Raw genomic sequence first — 13,507 nt, 5'->3', positions numbered from 1 at the left:
TTTTTCCAATTATTTCTAAAACTAAAACAGCCTTTCAGTTTACAGTGTTTGATTTGTGGCTGATTTTCTCATAGGAAAAATACATATTACTGTCAAATGTCTTTCAGATAATAAAAATACTGTGGTTCACTGTAAGATTTGTTAATGTTTTATACAGGAATAAGTCTGAAGCACACCATAAAACAGTTATATCCATTCATACAGGGCTAGTAGTATGTACAGCTGTATATTATACAGATACACACACAGGTATCGGATCGGTACTCGGTATCGCCCGATACCGTGAGCCCCGGTATCGGAATCGGTATCGGGAAGAGAAAAATGGTATCGGAACATCTCTAGTGGTAAAATAAAATAAGTATAAATCAAGAAATTACAAGCATATAAAATAGAAAAGAACCAAGTTACAAATAAAGTAAGATCTAACAGTATTCATTAGGTAGAGAAACAGTATCAAATTTATATAACACTGTTTTTATTCTATTATAAATTAAATAAAATTGATCTTTTTAAAGCTATAAAGGTGATTTTCCTTTTGTCTTCTGTAGTTTGATTAACATAGTGACACAAACATAAGCATTTCTTATAACATCTCACTCTTCTCCCCTTCCTCCGCCCACATTTTTGCTAACAGGCACAGCGTCGCAACTGACACCTCACAAATCAATTTGAGCGTAGCTGACTTGGGGGTTCCCCTGATTGGCCTAATAGCATGAATGCACAAACCATGTCTTCAGGACTAAACGTGATAAATCAAACGTTTATTACATGCGCTTACCGTTTCCCTTCATTCATCGCAGCCTTGTCCTGCGTCGGTGTGCGCAGGTGAACATCATACGCGTGATGACCTTGCACCTTAAATTACCCTACATTTATGGTCATACAGATAAAAGTAAAACAACATTCGAAACTGTTAATGTTGTATTTTTATTTTTGTAAACTTACAATAAGGAGAAAACCTTGTGCTTATAGAGGGTTTTCACCGACGTCACGTTCTGGGCGGTAACCCGGATGCGCGGCCTTTGTGGAGGCACTCGGTGTAAAGAACTGAACGGAGTACAATGGAATATTATGCGCTTTGGATACTTTAAGTGAATGTAGACATGTCTAAACAACAGAAAACGCATCCAAGATGCAAAGGCATATAGGGAAGGACTTGGACCACAAGAAAAGGCACGATATTTCGAGAAATTACAATTTATAGGCGGTGCAGATCCCTACGAGCTCCCTCTTCTAGGATCCGTGACGACCCGGCGATTCTTCCTTCAGTTGCGTATCCCGATATAAGTTAGTGAACTATCTAGTTTTCATGCAGAGCCCATATGTCAGCTTTATTTATATATCAAATTTAAAATAGCCAGTGTCCTACCAAAGTGCTTTACTGTAAAATAAGCACAGTAAAAAATAAAAGCAATAATTGTTTTTACCATTTACTATAAACATATTATTATCATTACAATAGAAAATTTGTTACGAGCAATTAAGCACACTGGCATTAAGGCATTGCAATTTGCAGCGCAAATTTTATTTGTGTTTAAGTATTTTGTGCATACACTAAAGTACATATTAAATACTCTTTAAATAAAGCACAACAAGTAGAAGCATAATTGTTTTATACTTTATGTACTTCAATCATATTTCTAATACAATACAGTGTTTCCCATATATTCATTTATCTGTGGCGGGCCGCCACAGAATCAACACTGGCCGCCACAAATAGATTTTTCATGATTCCCATTAACATTTTAATTTTACTATTTAGAACTGCTTAATTAATAGCAGCGAGAGCTTAGCGCGCCTCCATCCTCCCTCTCTCGTTGTGTGCAGCGCCTCAACAGCACGCGCCTCCGGCCCCCTCCCCTCTCTTTGCTACGTGCCTGCGCCTCTCTCACATAACAGTGAAAAGTATTTAACTCCGTGTTCCTCCGTGTACTTTCTCTTTTTCGCGTAAACGTCAACAGTCACGGATGTTACTGACAGAGAAGACGGCTGATCAAGTTCATCATGAGAGTAACTTAAAAGGTTAGCAGTAGTGTTTCCCACACATACCCGTTCTGATGTGAGACTGTGTCAGAGCTCTCTCCCTAGGGGCCAGTCACACCAATAGCGTTTATGGCAGTTGCAGGCGCCTTTTTTGAATGATATTCTATGGGCAGGGCGCGTTTGCGCGCTGTTTATGCGCGCCGAGCGCCTTGCGGTTTTTTGCCGCCTGCCGCGGACGCGTTTTTGAAGGAGCGCTGAGAGCGGAGAAGCGCCCGACGTCATTCGTGTCTTTCCATTGTCCAATCGAATGAGGGGAGAGGCGGGCCTTACGTTGTGGCGAGGGAAGTTTACAGTTGCTTTGAAGAACCGGACTCCACTCGCTCACTCTCTCCTGCGTGTTTGTGCACCCCTCATCCTCAAACAAGGTCAGAGCAAGCGTCCTCTTTTTAAAGTTTCTGCTGATATGACAGTTAACAGCAAAAGAGCGCTCACGCTTCAATATTTGATTGACAAGACAGCTGACTCGGTGGTTGCTTAGCAATATGAAAAGCCGCGTCGCACTGCTCTTTTTTTAAAAAAGGCAGTGCGTCGCGCCTTGCGTTTGCAAGCGTTTAAAGCGCTTTTGGTGTGACTGAAGCCCTACCCATGATGCGGCATGCCCATGCACGTGTTCTGTAGTAACAGCAACCGTGTATTCTCTCATATTTCTGAATTTGCAACAAATTGTTTGCGCTATACGCGATATACAATAAAACTACCACTCGTATTTCAAATAAAAAAGAGCTCATAACACAACAACACTGATGAGAAGAGCAACATCAGTACAGCCTCAATGTAAACGTATGATGATTTTTTCAGACAATGTCGCGTTTTTAGCAGCAGTTAAAGAAAGAGCTGATTGGATTAAACAAAGAGTTACTGAGTCGTGGGTCGTTACTGGGTCCTGTTTAGTCACTATTTTATAGACAACAGAACAGAAACGATTTAAAATTAGCATTCAGTTGTGTTAAAATGCAATATAATGGGACGGATCAAAGAGTAAAACACGACGCAATGACGTCACATATATGCTAATCAGCGTGTGACGTCATCGCCGCCACAGTATCTCAAAATCCTGTGGGAAACACTGCAATACTACTCTTTTTCCTGAGCTTTACCAACCACAAGCGCCGCTCCTCTGATAATTTCTTGCATTCCTTTCCCTGGTTTTTAATAACTTTTAGAAGTCGATAATAATCCAAATGTTTTTCTCAATATGTACTGTTGGTACCATCTCAAACACGGCAATAATTAACTATTTTCCTTGACGACGTTCGGCATATACATCAGTGTCTGCTCTGTTGTAATGCGGAGTGCCTCCAATATGGCGTCTTCCGCTCTGATGACGCGCCGTGAAAACCCTCTATTTAAAATCATTAAAAACATATGACGTGCTTTCTGCTGCTTTGGTTTTACAGCGCGTCACTAGGGCTGGGCAAAAAAAATCGATTTTCCGATTAATCGTTTTTTAAAACGTGGTCTAATAAAAAACGATTCTCAAAGAGCAGAATCGATTTTTTTCTTTCATATTTATTTCCACAAACATTGAACGTAAGATTAACTTTAATCTAATTACTAATCTTCTCCAACGTTAGTGTTGTGGCTTTTAATTTTTTTATTAATTACCCACTTGTAAACTGCTGTTCACTGTTCTTTTTTATTAATATAGTATTTGTATTAAATCTATATTCATTGAGTTGAATCGAGAATCGAGTATAAAAACCTACCCGAGAACCATAATAGAAAATTAAATCGAGAATCGGAATCGAATCGATATCTTGTGAATCGAAATCGAATCGATCTGGAACATCTGAATCGATACCCAGCCCTACGCGTCACAAAAAAGAACAGAAACTCAAATGCTTTTTTATTCGTTTTGTCAATTTGATAATTATTTAAGTGTAACATATTTCGTGTAGGCTTATTTATTTTATTATTATTTCCCAAAACAGAGAGCATATCATCATCTGTTGATTTAAATCTATTTGGGCATGAAACTAAACCCATGGGGGAAATTATGATATTTTAGGCTATTTATTTATAAATGAGTGAACAACGCAAATCCAGAAAAAAATGTATCTATTTTTAAAGACAGCCAGTCTGGCAGGACTCTTTATTTTGCGAGACGCCGCCGTGGGTTTTGTCTAGAAGGGATACAGCAAATGCCGAAAAGTTTAGGATTAGATTTGGAGGTAGGATTATTAGGATGTAAACAGCGGCTCTGGCTAAATGAGATACAAATACATCCTACAATCGGGTGAAATTTTGTGTTTAGAGTTGGGTTTGGGTGAAGGATTATGATAAAACAGTAGTCATACGGCAAGATTTTGTTTGCTGTATCCCATCTACCCACAACCGCAGGCGTGGCGGGCCGCCACGGTAGAATGTATATAGCGGAAACGCTGGAAGGCGGTGATGACTTGACGAAAGGTTAGCATTAGTGTTTCCCACAAACACACCTGTTCTCTCCCTCTCTATAATACGGTATGCCTGTGCACATGTTTTGTAGTAACTTTGTGTAACAGTTACTGTGTATTCTCTCATATTTCTGAAATTGCACCCAATTGTCTGCGCTATACGCGACAATAAAACTCGCATTTAAATAAAAAAGGGCTCATAACAGGACACTGATGAGAAGAGCAACAGCAGTAAGACTTCAATGTAAATGTATGGTCATTTATAGACCAGCTGTAAAACTACACGTACATTTCGTAATTTCCTGTTATTTTGCGGGTTTTTTCAAATATAAAAGCACTTAAGCATTTACTTGCATTCTAGGCGAAAAAACAAGTCAGTGGCAATTCAGTTCCTGAATACGACGACACAAACTTTAAAAAGTCAAATTCACTTCTCAGAGGCACAGAACTGTTCCTGAAACTGACATTCTCCCCAAACTGAAATTAAACACAGTGTTTCGAGTTTTTCTCGTCTGTGTCATGTTGATATCAAGAAGCAACGTGCACTTGACGACGAGAGAGGTGACCTGCTGCGCAATCGAGTAGTGCTGCTGCGAATAGTCGACGTAATCGACGATGAAAATTTGTCGACGGCAATTTTTTTAGTCGAGGAGTCGCATATTTATTTTTTTCCGTCTCAAACGGCCCACTGTAATTCTGTCTCATGTCTCAAATGGCTCAATGTAATTCACCTCCACACCAGTCTGTGCGCTGTGCGCGCCCTGCTGGTTAATCTGCTACGCTATCATCTTTCTTCCCTCTCCCCCTGCCTTCACTGCTTTAATTTTGAAAAATTGGCGGTGGCAGGTGAGTCTATGGAATTATGAGTCGGAAAGCTTCCGAAGTATGAAAGTATTTTAAGCCAAGTTGTGATAAAAGAGTGGTCTGTTACACCGGGCCAAACGTCGCTGGCTTATCACGGGAGCACAACGACAATGCACGAGCATCTCAAACGAAAACACTCGGGAGTTATTGACGATACACCCACAGAGAATAGGACAACGTAAGTAACTGTTATATGATTATTAATGAAACGGCGAGCTAGTCAGTACTGTTTTATTAACTCTTTTGAGAAGTACAATGACTCTGTCTTTGGATGTTAAAGGCTATCAGTGTTTGCTCGTGATTCCGCCACGGAATCAACACTGGACGCAACAAATAGATTTTTCATGATTCCCATTTACATTTTTATTTTACTATTTTAAACGGCTCAATTCATTGTTGCGAGTGTTCAGCGCGTCTCTCGCTCTCTCTCTCTCTCTCTCTCTCTATCACTCATGTTGCTTGCAGCGCCTCGACCGCGCGCGCCTCTCTCTTACGTGACAGTGAAAAGGTGGCAGTGTTTTTAATGTACTTTCTTTTTTGCGTAAACGTCAACATTCACAGATGTCTCTGACAAAAAAGATTAGCAGTAGTGTGAGTCTGTGTGCGAGCTTTCGCCCTCCCTATGATGCTGTATGCCGTGTTCTGTAGTCTATGTAACAACAACAGTGTATTCTCTTATATTTCTGAATTTGCACCGAATTGTCTGCGCTATATCACTCGCATTTAAAATCAAGAAATGGCTCAAAACACAACAACAATTATGAGAAGAGCAACAGCAGTAAAGCTACAATGTAAATGTATGGTGATTTTTGCATATCTAAATCAGGATTTTAGCAGCAGTTAAAGGAACAGCTGGTTGGATAAAAAACGAGGTGATGGGTCATGTTTAGTCACTATTTTATAGGCTACAACAGAACAGATAATATGTAAAATAGCATTCAGTTGTGTTAAAATGCAATATAATATCAAAGAGTAGAAGTGAAACATTTCATATTTCTGTTAAGCATCTACTTTGCACTGGAAGTTTTTATTATTATTTATATTGTTTACATTGTAATTTTTTATTTGGTAACATTTAAGTTATTCATATTGTTTATGACACCGGTGGGTTCAAAATAAAATGGACACAATGAAATAACAAACACTTGAGTTTTTTTTAATTAGTCGTTTAGAATAGTCGACTATTCGAAAAATTAGTCGAAAGATTAGTCGTTAGAAAATTAGTCGTTAGTGGCAGCACTTCAATCGAGTAACCCCTCTCTACTTCTTAATGTTTTACTGAGATTTCTAATCCCATCTGAATTGACTTTCAATATTACAGACGTCCTGTGGTAAAATTACATTACGCCATCTACAACCGTAAAACTAATCCCTTTCGAATAGAGCTATAGTCTGCTCATTTTATGTCTGACAACAGAACTGATAATATGTAAATAATAGCAATCAGTTGTGTTAAAATGCAATATAACGTGACAGATCAAAGAGTAGAAGTGAAACATATTTCAGGAGCCAACACTCAATCAAACGCAAACACGTGATGACGTCACATATATGCTAATTAGCGTGTGACGTCATTACCACCACAAGTCTCTCAAAATCCTGTGGGAAACACACAATACAAGTTTAGGAGGAGGTTAAGAAAAGATTTACCTACTGTTATAAAATAATGTAAAAAAAGTATGTTATTTAGTGGAGAACTTTGCAGTAGTATTTTATTTATTATTCTTTTTATTTTATATATATATATATATGTTATTTATTATGTTTTATTAAAAAGTGTTTAAAAAAAGTGTAAAAAAATTGTTAAAAAAGTTTATAGTAATAAACAACCTGCAGTTTAATGTTTGCATTTCATTCACCAACGGTAGGGGTGGGCAATATATCTCGATTTTCAGACTATATCGATATATTTTTTAAACTCGAAATGGATTTTGGCATATCGTATATATCGATATAATGTTTATATTAAATTCTGATTTCGCCACTTTGCCTCCTCTGTGTGCTGTGCTCGCCCCCGCCTCCTTGCTTTTGTTCCCCCTCCCCTCGCGTGTTGTCTCATTTAACATGGCGGCGCCCGTCGCGGAATCACCACGAATAGATCTTCCATGATTCCCGTTTACATGTATATTTTACTGTTTAAAACGGCTTAAATTCATTGTTGCGAGTGCTTAACGCGCCCCTCTCTCTCTCTCTCCGCGTTGTGTGAAGCGCTTCGACAGCGTGCGTCTCTCTCTCGTGACAGTGCTTTAATGTCCGTTTCTCCGTAAACTTTCTTTTTCGCATAAATGTCGTCAGTCACGGATGTTACTGACAGAGAAGACGACTTATTTTGTTTATCACGACTAAACTAAGGTTAGCAGTAGTGCTTCACACACACACAGACACACACACGTTTTCTTGATGTGAGAGCTTTCTCTCTCCCTATGATGCGGTGTGCAAGCGCACGTGTTCTGTAGTTTTCTGTGTAACAACAACAGTGTTTTCTCTCATATTTAACCCATTTACTCCTAAAACCTATGTTATTCCAGGATAAATACCCTTATCTCCTGAGGGTTTTCAGAAAAAACTTAATATCTTAAGGTTTTTTTTTTTTATTTAACAGAATTAAGACAAAAATGAACAGATAACATGGGGTAGACGGACATCACAATTTACAAAACATACAATACAATCAAATATACTTAATAACAGAATTAAGTATATTAAAAGTTTTTTGAGCTTTTGAATTTAAGGCTTTGTCATATTATCAAAAGTTTTGTATAGGGACTTAATGTCTGTAGCAAACATCCTAAAATTAGGTTTAGAATGAATGGATCTGGCTTTATGAATATGAAAATTTCCAAGAAGAGAATTCAGAAAAATAGTGTTATCAAGATTAATGTCCTTAGAATAAAAGTCTGAAAGAAAGATAATAGTCTCTGAAAATTCAACAATTTTTTTACAGCATAGAAAAACCAAAAAAGTAACATCTGACCAAAAGGATTTTGAGAATGGGCAATGAAAAAACAAGTGTAAAATAGATTCATCCTCTATATTACAAAATGAACATAAAGAAGATACATTGTTAAAAAATTTGCTTAAGAGTAAATTGCAAGGGTAATATCGGTGTACAATCTTGAACTGGAGTTCCTTAATTTTGTTTGGTATAACAAGCTTGTATGAAAAATTCCATAAGTTTTTGACATCAGAATTTGGATAACAGAAACTCCATTTAGATTGAGCTTTGCACCCGCTACTTGAAGATGAAGAAAGAACATTTCTAATAAAGAAATTATTGCATTTTTTATCTAAAATATTAACACCATTTATTGCAAGGGTGGGAATATAATTATTTAAAACACCATAACTTAAATGTGCTTTCAACAAAGTTTTTAAACCAACAGGGATACTTTTAATTACTTTGTTAAAATCTTTTTGGGAAATTGTTGCACCTTTCAAAGTCACAAAGTCAGGAAAAGAAAAAAGGTTCCCTTGAGCATTAAATAAATCAGAAACAAAAAGAATATTTTGATTTACCCATTCTTTGAAGAAGAGAGATTTGTTACCAGACAGTATATTTACATTATTCCAAATAATACAAGTGTGTGGGGAGAAATTATGTTTAAAGGCCATTTTCCAGGATTCTAGAGCCTGTTTATGGAAATTTGAGAGTTTGATAGGCAATTTATTACATTTGAAATTACATGACAATAAAAATTTAAGACCACCACAATGCTTAAAGATTAGATTGGGTATCCAAAACCAGGGCAAATCCGTGCTGGATAAACACTTTTTAATCCAATTAATTTTGAATGTTTGGTTAATGTTCTGAAAATCTAAAGCATTAAGACCACCCTCCTTGTAGCTAATTACCAGAGATTTCCTCGGAACTCTTTCTGTTTTATTTTTCCAAATGAAGCGGAAAAGCAGAGAGTCAATAGATTTAATAGTTTTTTGATCAATATATAAGGAGAGAGCAGGATAAACTATGCGTGAATTACCTTCAGCCTTAGTCAGCAGAACCCTCCCATAGATTGTTAAGTCTCTCTGCAGCCAGCAACATAGAACATTTTTAATGTTATCTAACCTTGGTTGAAAGTTGTAATGAAGACGGTCTAAATTTGATCTGCAAATGTTAACTCCTAAATATTTGACACACTTTTTAACATCAATACCATTAACAGAAATTCTATCTGAATCGTGTATATACAAGATTTCACTTTTCTTTGGATTTACTACCAAACCTGAAGCTGTAGAGAAAGTGTTCAATTCATTTAAGGCAAAGGAAACTTGTGACTCATTTTTAAGAAAAAGACATATATCGTCAGCTAATTGACTAATTAGTAAAGAGTTCTCCCCAATATTTATGCCTTCAATACCTGAGTGCTTTATATGCAGACTAAGTAACTCAGCAGCCAGTATAAAAAGAAAAGGAGAAATGGGACAACCCTGACGAATGCCCCAGCTCATCTGAAACCTGGGAGAAGTGCCGTAAGCTAAGGAGACACAACTGTTGATTCCATTATAAAGAGTACGAATGGCACTGATAAAAAAACTACCAAAACCAAAATGAGTGAGGGCTTCAAAAATAAAAGAATGCTCCACTGTACACTGTAAAAAATAAAATGACCATTTGTTCAGAAAACAGTTTTTTTTTAGTTACAGATAATTGGAATTGTGAATATTGTGAGTCTATGTAAAAATCCATGTTAGTCCAACAATATGTAGCAAAATGTTGTAGCAACGTCCTTAACCAAGTTATATGAACATACATTTTATAATTGAGTTGCGCGCGCATGCATCTACGGGGTTTCCTTTCTCGCCATCAGCCTCGCCACGTTTTCTGGCTGCCATTTTGGACTTGGAGCAGGGAGAAACAGTTTCAGGTGAGTAATTAACGTTAATTAATTTTAAGCACTTGAAATGAAAAGCTTTTTCTTTTTACAAACAATGTATTTCATTAGTGATGCAAATATGTTTGCGCAGTGGAAGCATAGTTTTCATAAAGACTTATTGTGGCAGGTAATTATCATTTTCACTTTAAAGTTGTAATGTTGACATATACTTATATTTATCTTTGAAATTTAAAATTAGATGTAAGGTTAAATATTGAAATTGAATATGAACTAGTGATTCGGAATCAATAACGCAATCCAATCAGGACCTCGAAGCAAATTATATATTAACTTTACGCGGTTATATTAGCGTACTTAATTAAAATATGGTTTCAGCAAAAAATGTCCAGAGTTAATATTGATGGCTTTTTGTTAGGCTATTGATAATGTGGTGTTATTGTAATGTTTAAGAGGAAGTGGTTGTACTCCGTATTAACGAATTTAAAATATTTTTCATAGTGTTAAACCGGATTTTTGATGTGTTTGACTTTTACTACGCTGTACGGCAATACTGATTCTAGAACAGTCTGCTGTGTATGCTCTCGCTGTACTTTGACGTCATACGCCGTTCAGTCTGCGCAGCGCTCTATGCATATTATGTATTTTCAATCTATCCGTCGTACCTGTGCCTTGTCGACATCACACGAAACCCACGTCGTAATCAACCTCTTTCCAAAGTCTGGAAAAAGCAGTTTACATTAACAACTTAGAGATAAATGCGACTATCGGACTATCACGTGGGTTTGTTGTGTGTGTGACCGAAGCGCCATTTGGAAGGCATCGTAAATTCACTGACTACGCAATAAATAAGACTACTCGCGAAAAGAAGTCGGATTTGTTCCTTCAGCTTCGTACTTAAACTTGTAAGCTCTTGTTTATGGTATGTACATGAACAATTACCAAAACTATAAATCTGCTGAATTCTGTAAACATTTCACCAATGACTGGGTAAAGGATTTATTTACATTTTCACCAAACGGTAATTTTCTGTACATGTTTTTCTCTGAAGCATGCTGTGTTCCACGGTGAACACACTACAGTGCTATTTGCTATACTTGCTTAATTATCAGTATATAAAATTACTGACAATATATTTTGTCTCTGTGTATCAATGCACACTATAGTTAGCACTTTTGTAATTGTCACCAAATGACTACTTTGCCTTAAGCAGTAAACCTTAACCCATTTGGTTTCCGTGGTGAATGTAAGACAATAAAGTATAAATAAATTGGAACTAGATTATTATCATGTGAACATGATTTTAAACAGTTTGAAATTAGTTAAAAATGCTGAAGAATATTACCATATTGAGTGCAATATATTGTCAAATTAGTTTTTTTTCATGTGTTTTCAAATACGTTTGTAACTCATGCATTTTTTTCTATTTTCCAGGATTATGAAAATACTTGCCTGATGGTATGTGTAAAGGTGTTTTTTTTTAAATTGGGGAAAAAATCATTGTAATTTTTAGTTAAAGAACTTTCTCTGTCTACCTCTCGCTTTACAGGCTTTACTACTGTGAGTTGTCATTTCTTTAACTGATGCCCGACTTCAGCTTTTTGAAGTGCCACAGTCTGTCGAGTCCCTTATTAGTATTCTGAAGGAGAAACTGCAATTACAAGGACAGTTCATCTTGCAATTTCAGGACCCTGATTTTGGGAATGCCCTTTGCAGCCTGACTGACATCTCGGAACTGCCCAATGAAAAAGCAGTCTTGCATATTCCCGGAACATCCATGCAACCACACAGATGCTTCACTTGAAGAACAAAAACTTTTATTGATTGATGAAACAAAAAAGGCAAGAAGCAACATGGTGGTCATACGTGAAAAAATGGAATTAACTTTTTCCCTGAGGAGAAAAGAAGTGGTAGAAGATCAACCAATGGTTGTAGACTTGCAGCAGAGGTGGCCTGCACTTTTTCTCCAGGAACAGGTAATATGTCAGGTTTTTCTTTGTTAAAATAATTTGAATGATTTTGTTTTATTATCCTAAATTTGTTAGAAACGTATAAAATGTTTTTATTACTTAAAGTGTTAGTTCACCCCAAAATGATAATTTTATCAAAACTCACTTACACTTCTGATTGTCTCCAGATCACATTTTTAGATATTTTTAATTAACACTGTGAGGCTTCTGTCTGTCCGATTGACTTCAAATTGTTGAATAAAACTGCTCATTTTGTTTTTTGTGCACACAAGTGTTGTCGTTGCTTCATAATATTATTATTGAACTACTGATGGCACATGGACCTTTTTTGGCGATGCCTTTTCTTTTTTTGTGGGGTGGTAGGGAAATTGTGAAACAAACTGAAGTCAATCGGACAGACCAAAGCCTCCTGGTTATCATCAGAACACATTTTTTAGATATTTTTGAAGACAATCGGATCACTTGGTGTTTTAGAACGACAAGTGATTTAGTGATTTATTAAAAAAATAGCATTTTGGAGTGAACTAACCCTTTAAGGCACCACATGTAATACACATTTTAACTATCTGTAAATGCCATTTCTGGTGTATTAAAGGACATTGACATTAGATTCACGCTGATTTTGCTACAAGAAGTAGTGTTTCTGCATGAATAGTATTTCAAGTTAAGACGCATGTTTTTTTATCCGGTTTATGCTTTAAGTTTTGTTACCGTTACTACAATATGTATTTGTTATAAACAGATTGCTGAGGAATTCTTCAGAATCCCGGATAAAGACCTTCTTGATGTCTTCAGGGCAGCAATGGACCGATTTACACCAAAGCTCTTGAAAGTATACAGAGCTCGAAAAGCTGCATTTGGAGAGGATATGGAACAGCTCCTAGAAAGACTTGATGAAAGGGCAAGTTTAGTTTCATAACTTAACTGTTGTGAAGGTTTATTCACATTAGGTTGTCTGATATGAACCGTTTTCTTACTTTGGCTAATTGTTTGTTACCTTTGTATGTTTTTAAGATGACCGATATTGTTAATCACAGAAGGACTACTGCTTTGAAAGGCCTGCCTTTGTTTCTTTGAGTGGACCCAAACAAGCTGTTCAAGACATGCAAAGTAAGTAGTAAAGGCTTAAAGTTTTGAGATTTGATTATTTTTGTTCATTAGGTTTGTTTTTAAAAAAAAAGTGAATATTTACTTGTTCTAGTCTTATATTTGTGAGTCTGCAAATGTTGACTGTTTAATGACTATTAGGTCTGTGACAGTGGCAGTTTTTTTACCACTGCGGTGGTAATGCACAAATTCACCAAGGTGGTTAGGTTAGGTTAAAGGGTAAACTTTATTTTTCCCCGAAGGGAAATTTGTCTTGGGCAAAGGTGCTACAGTGTTGTTCTGAACAGACAATAAA

General features: G+C 36.6%; 1 long non-coding RNA gene across 3 annotated transcripts; it reads left to right on the top strand.

Moving 5' to 3' along the window:
* The first annotated feature begins 9,895 nt into the window (after window positions 1-9,895).
* Window positions 9,896-13,216, top strand: LOC135769104 (uncharacterized). Of its 3 annotated transcripts, none has more exons than XR_010542370.2 (5): window positions 9,896-10,168; window positions 11,570-11,593; window positions 11,685-12,111; window positions 12,848-13,006; window positions 13,120-13,216. It is a non-coding gene; the product is annotated as an uncharacterized lncRNA (long non-coding RNA). The 3 variants fall into 3 exon arrangements; XR_010542369.2 differs by having other exon boundaries at window positions 9,896-11,057; XR_010542368.2 differs by having other exon boundaries at window positions 9,896-11,593.
* Window positions 13,217-13,507: the final 291 nt, after the last annotated feature.

Source organism: Paramisgurnus dabryanus, chromosome 3 (assembly GCF_030506205.2).
Source record: "Paramisgurnus dabryanus chromosome 3, PD_genome_1.1, whole genome shotgun sequence".
Taxonomy (NCBI): Eukaryota; Metazoa; Chordata; class Actinopteri; order Cypriniformes; family Cobitidae; genus Paramisgurnus; species Paramisgurnus dabryanus.
This window is presented reverse-complemented; position numbering and strand designations above follow the sequence as displayed.